Source organism: Humulus lupulus, chromosome 4 (genome assembly GCF_963169125.1).
Source record: "Humulus lupulus chromosome 4, drHumLupu1.1, whole genome shotgun sequence".
NCBI lineage: Eukaryota > Viridiplantae > Streptophyta > Magnoliopsida > Rosales > Cannabaceae > Humulus > Humulus lupulus.
Window position 1 is genome coordinate 53,469,252 of NC_084796.1, and position 14,881 is coordinate 53,484,132.

Here is a 14,881-nt window from a genome sequence, read left to right on the forward strand (position 1 = left end):
AAATTACATGCGACATGCATACGTGGGAACGTTGTTAAAAAGCAGCGTTAAAAACGATAATTCTTACGCGCTTATTTCTATTCTTTAAAAAAATAATGAATTAGTAACATACATTTATTACCATTATTTATCTCTTTAAAAATCACTAAGTTGATTCAACATCTAAAACATTATTTTTTATTTCATGAAATAATAACCATTTAAAAATATAATAATTCTATTATTTATTTTTAAATTACATAAAAAATAATAAAGGTTGTAAATTATGTAAAATACTTACAATTTAACATGTTTCCTCACAAATTATCAATTTAATCAAATTAACAAAATTACAAACTTGGTGTGAGAAAATATAATTTTTAGGTGTAGAAAAAATATATTTTACTTGTATTATTTTAAGACTTAATTTTTAAGTAGAATAAATTCATAAAGGATAATCCAATAATTATATTTAAAATATTTTAACTAAACTTTTAGCCACTTATTTAATTTATTTAAAAATCACAAGTAAATTAAATTCAACATTTTTCTTAATTAAAATGAACACTCATGATTATATTAAAAATATCGTTTTTAATATTTTCATAGTTTAGGATATTAATTTATTTCAACATACACACAAAATTAATTTTATTTAAAAATACAACTTCACATTTTTTACTAAAATTCTAGCAACAAAATATATCGTCAAATCACCATTTTTTTTTTTAAAAAAACTCATATTTTCTCGAAAAATATAAAAAAAAAAACCTGTAGGTAATTATTTGAGCAAAAATATCATTTCAAGGCATATTAAAGTTCCATTAATTTCTTGAAAACATTACAACACTTACAAAATTATTTAAACATTCAAAAATATTATTCTCATCATATTGACACCATTTATACACAAAAAGCAGCAAGTACTTCAAATCATAAAATTCATCAATTTCATCATGCCTTACAAAATTAACACATTATTCATGCATGTTTAATTAATATAAGAAACACAAACCCTAATATGCTTCTATCATTCAAGTTATCCAAAAGAAAACACCACTAACATATACACATTTAAAGTCTTACAAACACCATATCATGTTTCTAATGAGTATATACATGACAGCAAATAAAATAGGAATGACAAACATGCATTTACAATATAAAATACCAATATCCATATATGCCTTCACATGAAACCTAGCATGTTCCTATTTCCCAAATAACATGACCAAAATCATAGAAACATCAAAGGAAGCATAAGCAAAACTCCACATGTATTATCTACATATGCCTTGAGTGAGACCTATATGAGATTCATACTCTTGAATCCAAAAATAAATAACCACCTAACATGTTTCTCTTCAAGCCATCATAACAATAGTGCAACACATTTACCAAGGCCAAAATAATCAAAACATTAGCTTTCTTTCAAAACATAATTTTTTTTAAAACATCCATCAATATCAAAGCAACACAAACATAATATCCTTACCCAAAACACCAATCCACATTCAGCCATGATCTCTCCAAAATAACAAAAATAAAACAACAACAACCATAGATTGAGGGAGGAAATCCAATAGCTCTCTTAATAGGAATCAAGAACCCAAACTAGAATCACCACGTCCTAGGGGTTTCGAACACCATAGAACCAAAGAAAGAGAACACAATTATTCTTTGATTAAAGAAGAAGAAGTCTCTTAACCAAGGATTTAAAAGCACCATAGATGAATACATACCTAAAGTTTCGACACCCTTTCCTTCTCCCCCTTCTCCTTCTTTCTTTCCTCCTTCTCTCTAGAAAATGGCAGCCCCTCTCTCCCTTTCTCCCTCTATCTCGACCACTCTCTCTCTCTCTCCTTCCCTCTAAGCTGATGACTCCAAGTCCCAAATGGCCTCTTCTTTTTCTCTCTTCCCTTTTTATTCTAATTTAGCCAAAAATAACCTAATAAACATAAAGGGTAAGTTTCCTAATGGTGCCTATTTTTCCTTTATTCTAATTTATTTGATTGAAGAAAAAAAAAAAAGAAACAACATAAATGGGACAACTCTAATTCCCCCATTCCTCTTGTCGTCCACCCTTGTTGCCCTTTCCCTTTTTTTAATAAATAATTCTAATAAAAGGAAACTAAAGTGTGTAGAAAATTCTACACATGTGCATCATGCAACCATGCACATGCATGCACTCAATAACTAGGGTACATCACTACCTACCATGCACCTTACTGCATTCAACCAAAACTCAAATTATTCGCATTTTAAAATAAATAAATAAATAACAATTAACAATTAAATTCACAAAATTCTACTAAACAATTCTAACAATTAATTTAAACAAATAAATAAAATAATTCACAACACTTAACAATTAATTAAAATAAAGCACAAATTTAATAGCTTAATTAAAAAAATTGGTGCGCTACACTTATTTAATTAAAAAATCAATAAAATATCAACAATTAGGTCGAAATTCTCATGGGCTTTAGGCCCGTGAAATTTCCCATTTAATTATAAGCCCGTTGGACTTAATATCAAGGTCCGTGTTATTTTCTATTGATTAATTAATTAAATAATTATTTAAATCCTGTATCAAATTAATTATTTATAATTTGAACTTTGATTTAAACTTATTTATTAATTTATACATCAATTTGTCTTAATTAATAAATTTTCCATAAAATCTCTTTTCTTTTATAAATTGCATAACTCTGTGAAACTATCCAAAATTGACCTGGTAATCTTTAATAATTATAATTGATGATTAAATCAATTAATTGAGACTGTCTAGATGATTTTATCCAAGGTACTGTGGGGACCATGGGCCTATGAAATCAAGTTCCAATAAGTTATCGTAAATTTAACAAATAAATTTACTGACTTATTAATTTCTCGTGACTCCACTAAAGACTTAGAATTGCACTCTTGAATCCATAGAATGCTCTATAAGCAATATAGATACGTTATTAGTTTTACATTGTTACAACCATAATTATCGTTCAATCCTCTATAGACGGTCTACAATGAGATGAGACTAAAATACTGTTTTACCCTTCATTGTATTTTATCCTTCAAACACTTAGTTCCTTGTAAATGATATTTTAGTAAACTAATATTAATTACTGAAATGAGATCTCTATGATTTAGTACCTCGAACCAAACTAAAAGGAAACCATAGTTTTACTTCATCATCAGAAGCTATAGATGTTCAGATCTATGATTAACACTCCCACCCAATTATACTATCGGGTTCCCAAGAAGTAAGTATGGGCTTGTTTGTAGGGTATGCTAGTAACGAACAAGTCAAAGAACTCAAATAATACAACCAGTTAGAATACTAGCCACTCAGAATTGAGATTGAATTGACCTATGGTCAACTATATTGTATTACTATAATAGATAATAACAGTATGTTTACTTATCTTATCTACTGTCAATATCGGTCCAGTTTGATGTAACGAATACATCTGATCTTATCTACTTTGATAATATTCCACAAAGAACATAACACTACAATGTGTAAGTTGATCATATCGTAGATTGACAAATCAGTGTAAATCATCTGCACAGACTAATGTTAGGACTAATTTATGTTTGAACATATAATCATATATATATATTCCATTGTGATTACATCACTATAAATATGATGAGCTATATGCTTGGGATTTAATAGAAGTTTATATTAAACAAGTAATCATGAAAGTAAAACATGTGAGCAAAGTGATTGACCAAGTCAAAAATAATTTATATTATTTTATTGATAATAAAATGAGATTATAAGAAATTGAGTTTTAATTAGGGCATAAAACCTCGAAAATGCCTAGATCTTGAAATGCTCCACATCACAGTGTGTGCCAATGAGAAACCCTACTGCCTACCTGAATTTCTTTTTTAATTAGTCCGAGATTAATCGGAATAAGGCCGAGAACCCTCAAAATTCCACGACACCGGCGAGCACCTTCGGTGGCATTTCAGTCCAATTTCCATAAGGGTTTTGATCTCCTTAAGCATACGAACCTAACCATGTCACCCATCGGACGAGACAACATCGAACTCCACGAAAAACTTTTTGGGAAGCCATGGCGACAGCGGAGCTTCGGATAGCTCGTTGAGGAAGAGGATGGCGAGCGGGGAGGTGAGGTTCTACGGCTTTCGATTTCGGGGGCTCAGGAACCCTGTGGTGTGGCACGTGTCTCCATTTGGTGGTCGGAGGTCCGCTGTTCATTCCTGGCAGAGGCAACAAAAAGGAAGTAGGAGAAAGAGGGAAATAGGGATCGGGTGGAATGGAGAGAGAGGAGAGGAAACCGAGTGACTTAAAAAAAGTTGTTATCTCCATTTTAGGGTGTTGTGCCAAGTAATCCAAATATATCAACATAATAATGTGGTCTCACACATATATCACATATATACACATATATTCCAAATATACCAGTAACAGACCAAATTACGAAAATTTCCCTTCCAATAAGAAACGAGCCCACATGCATATTTAATACACATAAATATACATGTATAGTCATATTATAATATAACTCACATAATCATATATTGGCACACATATATATATCACATAAACACATAATTTTTCATAATTTTCTATCCTGGCCCCTTAATCAAGACCCTAAGTCTTATTAGGTAATTTGGGACATTACAGTCCCACAGTAAAGATTAATGTGATATATCATTTATGGGATTGTTAATATTTATTTTTAGAAGCCCACATCAGGTATTTTGTTAGTGAATGGATGTGTGTCCTGTAATTTAAACTGTTGCAAGAGCTTGTTTGTATCAATTTTCCCCTTTTTTTTTTCTTTCTAAAAACCTCTCACGTAAAATTGAAAAAAAATAATAATTAATATATGAACACGCTATATAAAATATGTCCGATTAATATAGAGTATTTTGTTTTTTTTTTTTTTTTAAAAAGATTAGTATATCATCTTAAAAACCAACGATTTAGGAAGATCTAAAAAACTGGACAAAAAAATTAATTTACAAACCTAATGAAACAAAACTATTATTAATCTACTAACATAATTGTATTTTTTTATTCTTTTTGAAAAGATATTTGTGTAATCGATAAAAATCATTAAAAAGTATATATATTTTTGTTGAATAAAAAAACGGTATATAAAGAGAAGATGAAATTATATGAATTGTTAGTAATATTTTTTATATATATCTTTTAGCTGAAAATGATTTATATTAAAAAAATATATGTGTTGACTGTTTTTTTTATGTAAACTACAAATAAACAGATAAAGCTTAAATAAAAGAAATATAAAACACATAATTTTACTAGGTTCAAGCAGCATTTTTGTATGCACTAAAGTTGGGATCCTTTTACAAGGATACCCTAGCCATATTTATAGTGGACTGAAGGGGTTGAGCTCGTTAATGGGAGTTGATTACAATACCATTCTCATAATGAGATTAATGTAGATATAAATTATAATGTATTTGCCATAAAACACGCTTCTGGCCCCCTTTTTCATTCTTCTGACTCAATACAAGGATATCAAGTCAACTGTTTTATAGGGAACACTACTATAAAACTAGTTTTTAGGACACTTTTGTTGGGCACTCACCTAGATGCGAGCCCTAAAAACATCTCCTGGACTTTTTAGGAAACTCATTGAGAGTCCTTAAAAAATACATTTTAGGACATGTAGTGGAGCCCCAATTACTGATGTGGGTCCTAAAATACTATGAGAAAATTTGAGTCAGTGGAGACTTTTAAGGGCACACTTTGAGAGTCCTAAAAGAGTATTTAGGGCACTAAAGGTGGGCCCTAAAAAAATAATAATAAAGAAATAATTAAATGAAAATAAATTAGAATCCTTAAAATGGAGATAACAACTTTTTTAAAGTCACTCAGTTTCCTTTCCTCTCTCTCTATTCCACCTGATCCTTATTTCCCTCTCTCTCCTACTTCCATCTTGTTGCCTCTGCTAGGAATGAACGGCGGACCTCCGGCCACCAAACGTTGACACATGCCACACCACGGGGTTCCTGAGCCCCCGAAATCGAAAGCCCTAGAACCTCGCCTCCCCACTCGCCATCCTCTGCCTCAACCAGCTATCCGAAGCTCCACTGCCGCCATGGCTTCCCAAAAAGTTTTTCGTCGAGTTCGACGTCGTCGAGTTCGACGTCGTCGAGTCCGATGGGTGACGTGGTTAGGTTCATATGCTCAAGGGGATCAAAACCCCTATGGAGATTGGACTAAAATGCCACCGGAGGTTCTCGCTGGTGTCGTGAAATTTTGAGGGTTATCGGCCTTATTCCGATTACTACAGTGGGTGCCAATGAGAAACCGCACTACAAAACTTATTTTAATTAATTAATTTAATTTTTTTCAATTTCTTTTTTGTCAAAAGTATAGGTTTCTTCAAAAGAAAATCTCAATAAAGGACACGTGTTACTCATATATATTTTTTCGTAAAAGGTGTTAGCCTTTTTTTCATAAACAAGAAGTTAGCTTTTTTAAAACATAAAAATACACACAATTCCATTTGTAATACTAGTCAGTAGTCAATAACTCAATATGTTGTTCACCTTCCATGTGTTAGCTTCGGTCATGTTATCATACACCCAAATCTATTTTAGAAACATACAACTTTTTTTATACACCAACTAAAAATGTACAAAAAAAAGCCGCACTCGTACAGATGTTTCGTACGCCCGCACCAAAGGCAAATCTTATATATACTTAGAAAAAATCTATGGTGCGGGCATACCAAACGACCTCAAGAGTGCGGTTGTTTTTTTCATTAATATCATTGGTTAAAGTTTAAGGTTGTACATTTTCAAATTAAGATGGAATCCATGCTAACTTTCTCACTATACATAAATGTTTTGTTCTTTCTTTCCATCGACCTCTATAGCAATTTTTTTTCATCTTCTATTACTACCACTGCTTCCATAACCTTAATAATCCCAATTTTGATCTTATCCACTCTATCAGACTTTTTCTTTTCTCTCTACCAAAATCTCAAAGATTGTGTCTTGCAATTTTTTTCCCTGACCTTTTATAAATTGATGACTACAGAGTGAATGGAATAACTCTAAGTAATTTTGGAAAAATATAGCAGAAGAAAGAGCTCAAAATATTTCATTTTTAATTTTGGGTATGTATTGTTTTAGTTTAACTTTGTTGTCCTAGGTTCAAGGTGACATCTATGGGGCTTTCTTTCATTAATGCACATCTTACATAGTTGGAAGAGAAGCCACAATCACCATTCTTTTCAGCTTCATTTTCTTCAAGTTTAGCAACTTTTTTGAACTTCCCAACAAAAAAAATTAAAGAAAATAACATTTAATAAACAAATTCTGAACTTAAAATGGAATTAGCTATTGTCACTTGAAAAAAAAACTAATCAAGAAAATAAATAACGAATGTGCAATTTTCAAAATGGTCTCTTCTTCCTATGCTGGGAATCTAGTCGAGTTCCACCCAAAAAAATTGTAGACAATTGTGGAAAATTTATAAATAGCTCAGCGACTTCTAGTCTATTTCAGATTGAGAATTGCATAAATTTTACTTTGCTTTGAAGAGAAAAAGGTGAAGATGGTATGTTTAACAAATCTAACTCATATGTTAAGAGATCTATGGTCTAAAAAACAGCATCAAGTTGTTCTTCTTGTTGTGTTATTTTCCTCCGTAGTGCTCTGCTTCCATAGTGGCGGCTCTCTAGGATAGCAGGGACAAGTGTCTCCAGCGGTGAGGGTGTTTGTGAACCGTGAAGGGTGGGGAGTTGAGCCATTTATGTTTTTATTTTATTTTTGTAGTTTTTCCTCGATAAAGAAACTACAGAGGGAAGACAGAAAAACGAAATAACACTACAAGAAAAAATGTTTTTAATAACACCCAAAAATGTGTTATCAAAACATACCATAACACTTTTTGATGTGTTAAGACCAACTATGTTATCGTAGGTCAGGGTACTTTACATAACAATTTATCATTGTTATACAGATGTGTTATTATATTGTCAATGATAACACACTTTCTGTATTATTTTAATAAATAGATAAGTGTTTAATTATATTATTTATATTCGATTATATAACACATTTCAATACTTATAAATTTGTGTTATACTACACTTTAGTATAACACATTTTTTGTGTTATACTACACTTTAGCACAACACATTTTTTGTGTTATATAATGAAGTTTGCATAACAAAATTCTTTACATAAAAAGTGTTATTGTAATAGATATTATAACACAATTTTCGTATTATTTTAATATTTAGATAAGTTTAAATTCTCATTATATATTCATTTATATAACACTAATTTATTCTATTATATTTCAATTATTTTTGTATACTTAAAATTAGCTTTCTAATAATACTAGCATCACCAAATGGACTTAATTTTCAAATAACAAAAAGTAAGACATTCAACATTGTATTAACAATCCACAAATTAGTTTAAAACATTCAACACTATCATCAGCAACAAAATGTTCTTTAAGTATTCAAGTAGTCTTAAATATTCAACATATTGAAAAGTTACTACTTTTAGCACAAAATATTCTACAGCTGCCCAATACAAAGCCTTCAAAATTAAGTATCCTTTTCTCCTCCAATTGATGGAGAAAGAGACATTTTTCTCTTGCAATAGCAGATAAAAGGTACGGTATATGCTTAAAAAAATTAAATAATATGAATCAAATAATAAAACTGTATACAATATAAGACCTAAGCAAGCAATACCAGGTGAACATACTGCTATCACACAGTGAATAGATACATATTACAGTAAACAAACATTAACATTTTCAGGTTAAAGGGGCCTCAATTTCACCCTAAAGACATCTCTGGTTCAGGTGCTTAATTATTGAGACAGCATGTTAAAAGTTTGGGAGATTTGAGTTACAAAAGCATTTAGAATGATACTATTATTTCTAAGGTAGACCCATCGAATCTCATATCTCATTTAAAGGAGAGGTGTAATAGAATATGGAGCTCAAACAAGTACTAAACTCTAGACCTTAAGTTATTTGGGAACTAACAAGTAATTACAAAACAGTGATACATATTCGCAGTCAATTACGTTGATATAGTACAATGTAGTGTTTACAAACATACAAAAATTACTGTAGAATCCTCAACCCAATGCAAAGAAATAAAGAAACTTACTCATATTCTGCTGGCCAAGTTCCTTCAGATAGGGATGATAAGAGGCGAATAAGTTCCACAGTCCTGAAGGGAAATTCACCTTCTAGGTTACAAAGAAGACACCGAATAGGACCATCAACAAAACTCTCTGTCCCAAAACTGACTGCAACGTGATTCCTGAAAAATTTAAAGCAACAAATCCAATCAAAAAACTGCGAAAGAAAAGAAAAATGTCAACTTTAATAGAACTACCAATGAAAAATCAACAAAATAATCAATAAATGACCCTGAAAGACAATCATTATGCAGCCAAACCTCTCCCCGATAATTAAATATTGTAACAGTATAGTGCAGGGGGAAAAGAAAAAGGCAAACTGAAATGCATACCATTAGAACATTGTTTTCTTCTTTTCCCGGAAATGATGAAATCAGACAAAGAAACACTGCCCATGTGAATTAGTGGGCCTGCTTCCTTAGTTTCAAAAGCATTAAAACTTGACACTATTGCATCCATCTCTTGGACATCAATTAAGGAAAAATGAGAAGAAACCTGCCTGAAGAATAGTGCAAGTGTTTTACAATAACGAAAGGCAAGGTAAAAAGAATAGTGCAAGTGTTTTACAATAATAAGAAAAACAAGAAGAATTAGTCTGACCCTTCTATTACATAGAGGATGATATTGAAAGTGATTGAACCCTTTAATATTCTGCCAAGAACACCAACAAAACGAACCAGAAAAAAGAACAAACACGAACAAGAAATAATGCCAGAAACAGAAACAAATCACAAACTTTAATGAATGATAGAAACAGTAGTCAAAAGAACACCACAATATACATGGTTCTGTGGAATTGGCCTACGTGAGTTTTCACTATGATCAATCTAGAAAAATTACAAGGCTTCAGTACAAAGAGAAAAGTTCTCAGTTTTAGCTTTCTTTGAACAAGCTTCTCACAAGAACTCCAACCTCTATAATTCACTGAACTCTCTCTTTCTCTCTTCTTTTTCTCTTAATGCTCTCTAAATATGTGTACATAAATAATGATGCAAGGTTCACTTATATACGTGCACCAAAATATGGATATTTTGATTAACAAACAATCACTTTTTCACAGAATAGTTGCAGCTGTGAAATTTGAATTTTTTTTGCATGAACTCAACAAATGTAACCAGTCCAGGACAAAGAAAAAAGAGTTAAACTAAGTGTAATGGGATGAGACAAAAACACACTAAAACAAAAACTAATGAGAAAAAAAACTTGCCCAAAAAGGAGCAACTCAAACCATATTTTAAACAACTCAAATATTAAGAAACAAAAACTCGGAATAAGAAACTATTATGCAGGCACCACATTACTTCAAAAACATAAAGCATGCATAAAGTACAACATAGTATTACTGTCTCATGAGCAGTCTCCTGAAAGAAACCATCAAAATAACTTATAGGGGCAAAGGATATAGAAAAAGTGTTGACAACAAAGTATTACTGTCTCTAATTCTCTACTCATACAGTAATAAGAAAGGAAAAAGAAAACTTTTGGATAGCTAAATTATTTCATCACTGATGTTACATAAGATTATATTTAAAACAATTGATATTTTTTCTAATGGGGAAAAAAAGAAATGAGGCATTTCTAACGTGAGGAATATATTTGATGACTGTCATAAAGACTTGGATTGAGCTGAAAATGGAAAGAATCAGTTCCAAGTCAGAAAGTGAATCAATAATATATTTCATAGCAAATTGAATTTAGAAACCTAAAGCTAATTATGATAAAGTGATTAAGCCAATAAATCGAAGCAAACAAATGCTTTTATCATCTAGCTTTCCAATGTTTTTTAATCGAACTGAATTGTTTGAAACTCAAAATTCAGAACAAAAGAAAAGGAAAGGTAACTAAAGAATGAATCTTACTTAAAAATGTTAATCAACCAAAGCCAGGAATGGTTTGGCAAAGCAATGAAAAAGCAAACTCCAGCAGCTAACCAAACAATAGAGACAATTGCTAGAGTGATCTTAGAGACAGACTGACCTCCACGGTGTATAAATACAAAACCATCATCACCAACAAACGGTAAAATTCAAAAATAGCAATGCATAACAACATAATTACCATACCAAAACAATAAGGCTCCTCAATCAAGAAGAAGAATCTTACTTCATAGATTGCAATTTGTAATATGGATCAAAATTGAAAAAAGCAGCTAAAAAATTCATCTTTTTTTCCAAATAAATTTCATTAAAGATACAATTGAGAACTCTAAGTATTGATTTAATTCCAGCAACATGAAAATAATGGGTTCAGCGAAGTTTTCCTGCTTTTCAAGTTTTTCAAGTTTCAAGACATGAATGTACAATTCCTCTTGTATCAACTAAACTCCTTAAAGCTTTCTAATGCAATAAAATTCCAGCCAACAAACTAAACTACCAATTCCCAAGATCAAGTTACTAACAATTGATTAAGAGATAAAGTGATGCAACAACTACAGTATATTTTATCTTTTTCATTCTTGCTAAAATAAAATTTTATTTTTGACCAAGGAAAACAAGCTCCGAAAATTCAATAACAACAAAAATAGAAGTAGAAACTCTACACACCTTGAAACACCCACCATTTATCTTTGAATACCTTGTCACCCCATGATTCAAGAAACTTTGTATGTCTCAATGTCTTCAGTTAGGTAAAATCAAGAAAATTAAAGGAGAAACTATATAAAATCATGTTAATTTCAAGGAGACACTATACATGACCCTGAAATTTTCATAGTATTAAAACAAAAGTGACCTTCCAATTTGAAATTCAAGTTATAAATGCTAACCCAAATGCTGAAAAACAAAATCATATTTACAAATTAAAAAAATAAGGCTTGCTCTCTAATAAAAAATCAGTTCTATTCATACTAGTCTCAAGAATTACATGCAGAACTATATTAAACTTGGCAAATTAAATAAGACTACTAAAGATTATAAAGGATAAATAAAAATGAATTTATTATCTTCAATATGTAACATTTTTTAAGCAAGTTAAATAATCTAACAGCATTATGTTTTCTATACTATGACGGAGAAAGATAAGAAAGAACAAGGGATGGAAATAGAGAACCAACTCAAATTCCGTAGTAAAACTAAAGGTGTACCTTCAATGTTATTCTCCAGCAAGTATGCTTCGCCTTGTATTTCCAATATTCATGGTTTACAAGAACATACTGTAGAGAAAAGACAATTAATGCAAGAACAGTATCATTCTCAAATCATGTTTCCATCAGCTGCATTGTGAAATCCAGCACTGCAACATTTTAAATCGCATATCACAACATGTATTACTTTGGAGTCTATACAATATAAAGCACCATTAAGCTGATCACATGAAATTATTAATTGCATGCTCTTAAACATACCTGAAATTATTAATTGCATGCTCTTAAACATACATGTTGTAGTTAAGAAATAGTTCTCGTTCTGCTCACAGTCAATTAATAGCATTGTTGCCAATTTTCCATAAAGCAACCATGATCCGCTAAAAAAATAAGGCCATACACTTAGACCCTTAAAGCCAAACAAGATTTCATAAGTAATTTTGTATTAATTACTCAAAATGTAATTACAATCTTTAGTCAACTAGTGTAGACTTACAAAATCATAATACAAGATAAGTTATACACAAATTCATTGTCACCAAATAAAAAAATGAGAAATGTACACAAAGCTAGTGAAATATATTCTTTGATTGTAAAGATTTTAACTACAAATGGTTTTAGTATTCCTCCAAAGAGACATCTCAATATACCTGCAAATTAGAAAAAATAATTTATTAATTAACAACATAAGATGTGTCAAAACAACCCAAAATATTACAAGTATATCAACACAAAAACTTCAAAATCCTTTAATAATAGAATATCGATCATGCTTTTAAAAGACAAAGTGGCAGACAAATAACTACAAAAAATCAGTGTACCATGACATGCGAAGAGCTATCAATAGCCTACTTTAAATAAATTTAAGACATTGCCCTGTCACAAGGCTACACCCTAAAATGTCTCATTGTTATATATGTATAAAATTTTAAATATAATATATATAATTACCTTAATATAAAATAATATTCTAAATTTAAAGAATATCCTACAACCAGAATTCTGAAGTCGCAATATCATACATATATACATAAAGTAAATATATATAATTATCCCAATGTGAAAAAGTAACAAACCACGTAAATCTAAACATAACATTATAGCAGCCTATTTAAAAAAATATTACAATAACAAATTAGTAGAGTACATAATTAATTAGAGCACTTAAGTTTCCAAAATTAATAATAAAAATTAAAGAGAGATACATTCAAATATTATAAACACAACATTAATGAGGGAAGTTAGTAGATTCAAACCAGAGAAAGGTGTTGGTCTAGGTACTACTATTTTAATAGAAATGGTACTTTGGAAACATATGAATGATACTCAAAGGAGAGGAGTGGCATGGAGCATAGCACTTCTCAAAAATTAGAAGTCCAATTGATTTATGGAGATGCCCAAGCTGCCTAGAGTGAAGGACATTAGTAATTAAGGGAATTATATCAAGATCATAGTGGAGGCAAGACAAGTGGTAAACACCAAGGAGTAGAGCACTTTTAATGATACTTCTTTTAAGGATAATGGTACTAGCTTAGTCGTAATTGCAATAAAGTTAGTCTCAAATTATCAGAAGCAAATAGTCTGGTGACTGAGTCTAGTAGCCTTAATTTGAGGAGTGGTCCCTTATTACATTATTTTTATTTTATATATTGTATATATATATAAATAGATTGTATTTTCAAGAGTTCAACCATGCAGCAATATAATAAAATAAGCCATATTATTTTTCTTTTATTTATTTGATTTGGCTATGCTAGGGCCACGTGTGAAGCTCTTGTTTAGTCTAAGTGATTCTTTTAGAAATTAAAAGTTGATTAAGAAGTGAGGTGGAATGGACAAAGGAAAAGGAGAATATTTGAATGTTCTATAATTATGTCTAGTTTCATTATCCAAGTTTTAATCAATAGTTTAGTTATTATTTAGTCATAATAAATGACTTGGGAGGTAGGGTCAACACGAGTGGAACTTAGTGTTGCTAAGTTTATTTTATTTATTTTAATTATATAGGAGTGACTTGGGTGGATGTGCTACACATTTTTTGGGATAGAATGCAAGTTTCAAAAGAATTTGGATTCTTTTTTAAAAAAAAAAAGAATTTGGTTTAAGAGTTCTCCTCCCTAAAAGAATTCATAAAATAACTAAATAAATAAATAGTAAATAGCTCACATTATTTGTAGAAGTCCTGACTTGAAATTTGTGCTTGAAATTTGTGCTGGCATTATGAACAACTCATTTTGTTGTGCAATATTAGCACTTCATGAAATTCTCTGCATGAGACAAAATATGGGATATAAATGTAATAATATTCCATAAAAATATTTAATTTCAAACAATTATTAATCATTACACATTCAAAATAACTTGTGTGTTAGACCATCATTTTGTAGATGATAAAATTTCATAGTTAAAATGATCAAACGATAAACACTAGCTATCAAACAAACCCAAAAAAAGCACACTCTGTATTATAAATAAAGAGAATTACCTCTTCTTTACCATGAAAAAACACATCTTCCTTAAACCCATGCTACAAACAATTCAACCCAAAATTTAGTAAGACATGGTTGTATTCTGTCATAGTTTTAAAATTTTACTAGTCCCTTTTAAAAGTCCTTACCTCAGGGTACCAATCTT